Genomic DNA, 2,939 nt, shown 5'->3' with positions numbered 1-2,939 from the left:
TATATTGATATGTTAACAGAGAATTAGAGAATTCGTTTTCATAATCCTTAATCAGTATTGTAGAAATCTGAGTCCATAGAAAGATATATGAGATTTCATTTATTGAAGAAGATACACCATGAGGTGTCTACAACATTTTAGAATGAGTGATGCAACGTCCATTCTTTTCTTTTGGCTTTGTGATTTTGATTTTAAAATTGCAATGCTGTGCTCACTTTGCCAGTACATATCTAATACTAAAATTGGAATGAGACAGAGAAGATTAGCATGGACCCTTTGTAAGGATGACATAAATTCATGAAACATTCCGTATTTTTTAAAATAAATATTTTGTTATATATGAACCTCATGGTAACCACAAACCAAAAAATTATAATGAAACAGAAAAAAAGAGAAAGAAATCCAAACATAACACTAAAGACAATCATCAAATCACATGAGAATACAGCAAAAGAAGAAGAAAGGAACAAAAAGAACTACAAAAACAACCAGAAAACAAATAATTAAAGGACAATCAGTATATTTCTATCAATGATTACTTTAAGTGTAAATAGATTAAATGCTTCAGTTAAAAGACATAGAGTAGCTGAATAGATAAAAAGCAAGACCCATATATATGCTGTCTATAAGAGACTCACTTCAGATCTAAAGACACACAGAGACTAAAAGTGAGGGGAAAAACATATTCCATGCAAATAGAAAAAAAATAAATCTGAGGTAGCAATACTTATATTTCACAAAATAGACTTTAAAACAAAGACTGTAATAGGAAACAAAGAAGAACATTGCATGATAAAGGATTAATCCAATGAGAGGATATAATTATAAATATATATGCACCCAACATAGGAGCACCTGAATACATGAAACAAATATTAACAAATGCAACAGGGAAAATTGACAGTAATACAATAATAGTAGGGGACTTTTAACATCCCATTTACATCAATGGACAGATTATCCAGACAGAAAATCAACAAGGAAATACTGGCCTTAAATGACACATTAGGAGATGAACTTAATAGGTGTATAAAGGACATTTCATCTAAAAGCAGCAGAATACACATTCTTTTCAAGTGTGCATGGGACATTCTCCAGTATGGTTCACATACTAGGTCAGTCTCAATAAATCTAAGAAGATTGAAACTCTATCAAACATCTTCTTCAACCACAAAGGTATGAAACTAGAAATCAACCACAAGGAAAAAAAAAACTGCAAAAAACACAAACACATGGAGGCTAAACAATATGCTACTAAACAATCAGTGGGTCACTTGAAGATATCAAAATATACCTGGAGACAAATCAAAATGGAAACACAGTGATCCAAAACCTATAGGACACAGCAAAAGCAATTCTAAGAGGAATGTTTATGGTGATACAAGTCAACCTCAGGAAACAAGAAAAATCTGAGATAATCTAACCATACACTTAAATAAGGAACTAGAAAAAGAAGAAGAAACAAAATCCAAAGTTAGTAGAAGAAAATAACTAATAAATTCAGAGTGGAAATAAATGAAGTAGAGACTTAAAAAGCTACAGAAAAGCTCAATGAAACTAAGAGATGGTATTTGAAAAGATAAAACAAAATTAATAAATGTTTTGCCAGACTCAACAAGAAAAAAGAGAGAGGGCCCCAATAAAATCAGAAATGAAAGAAGAGTTAAAACTGACACCACAGAAATACAAAGGATCGTAAGACATCACTACAAACAGTTGTATACCAATAAGATGGACAATCTAGAAGAAATGGATAAATTCCTAGAAATGTGCAATCTCCCAAAAGTAAGCCAGGAAAAGATAGAAAATATGAAGAGACTGATTTTCAGTAATGAAACTGAACCAGTAAAAAACAAAAAAAACAAACAAAAACTCCCAACAAACATAAATTCAAGACCAGATAGCTTCACAGGTAAATTCTCCAATACATTTAAAGAAGAGTTAACACCTATCCTCTCAAACTATTCCAAAAAATTTCAGAGGAAGGAACACTTCTGAACTCATTCTGGAGATCAATATCACCCTGATATTAAAACCAAAGAGATCCCCAAATAGAAAATTGCAGGCCAATGTCACTGATGAACATAGATGCGAAAATCCTCAACAAAATATTAGCAAACTGAATTCAGTAATACAGTAAAAGGATCATTCACCATGATCAAGTGGGATTTATTCCAGGGATGCAAGAATGTTTCAGTATCTGCAAACCAATGAAGGTGATACGTCACATTAACAAATTGAAGATTAAAAATCATATTAACATCTCAATAGATGCAGAAAAAGCTTTTGACAAAATTCCACATCCATTTATGATAAAAACTCTCAACAAAGTGGGCATAGAGGGCACATACCTAAATATAATAAAGGCCAGATATGATAAACCTACAGCCAACATCATACTCAATGTTGAAAAGTAGAAGGCTTTTTTTTTAAATCTGCTTTTTATTCTCTAATCTTTAATTAATGTTTGAACATTACATTCCTAGAATAACTCCACTTGATGTGGGGTATTAGTCTTCCTCTCTACTACCTCAGTGAGTTTTCACCTCACAGGATCCCCACTTCCCTACTCTCTAGCTAGAAAACCAGGGTTTTATTTCTCCCACTCTGTTGCACACTGTGTTTGAGACCAAGTGTTGAGAGGATGGAGAGAGGAAAAAAAGTGGTAAAGATTCTCTTCACACTTTGGGGGCCACAGTTCCTCTGGACAGAGAGAAAGTTTCACATCCTTTAGAGATTTTGGAGCCTGCTCAAGTATTGATTTCATTGCTGTTCCCACTTCCATGGGAATGCGTGGGGCTAGAACAGGGGAGGATGGATGAAACAAAAATATAGGGGCTTTCCTTCGCTCTTTCTGACCCCTCAGAGCTTCCTTTGTCACTCCTCAAATTAGAGAAAGAGGCCTTCCCTTGGCATACGTTCTGTCTACACATAGTGAG

At 33.7% G+C, this 2,939-nt stretch overlaps 1 non-coding gene across 1 annotated transcript; it reads left to right on the top strand.

The window, feature by feature from the left end:
- Positions 1-207: 207 nt before the first annotated feature.
- LOC136126231 (U6 spliceosomal RNA) lies at positions 208-317 on the top strand. The gene has a single exon (XR_010656117.1). It is a non-coding gene; the product is annotated as a U6 spliceosomal RNA (small nuclear RNA).
- Positions 318-2,939: the final 2,622 nt, after the last annotated feature.

Source organism: Phocoena phocoena, chromosome 7 (assembly GCF_963924675.1).
Source record: "Phocoena phocoena chromosome 7, mPhoPho1.1, whole genome shotgun sequence".
Lineage (NCBI taxonomy): Eukaryota > Metazoa > Chordata > Mammalia > Artiodactyla > Phocoenidae > Phocoena > Phocoena phocoena.
Note: the sequence above shows the minus strand (reverse complement) of the source record. Positions and strands in the feature narration are given on the sequence as shown.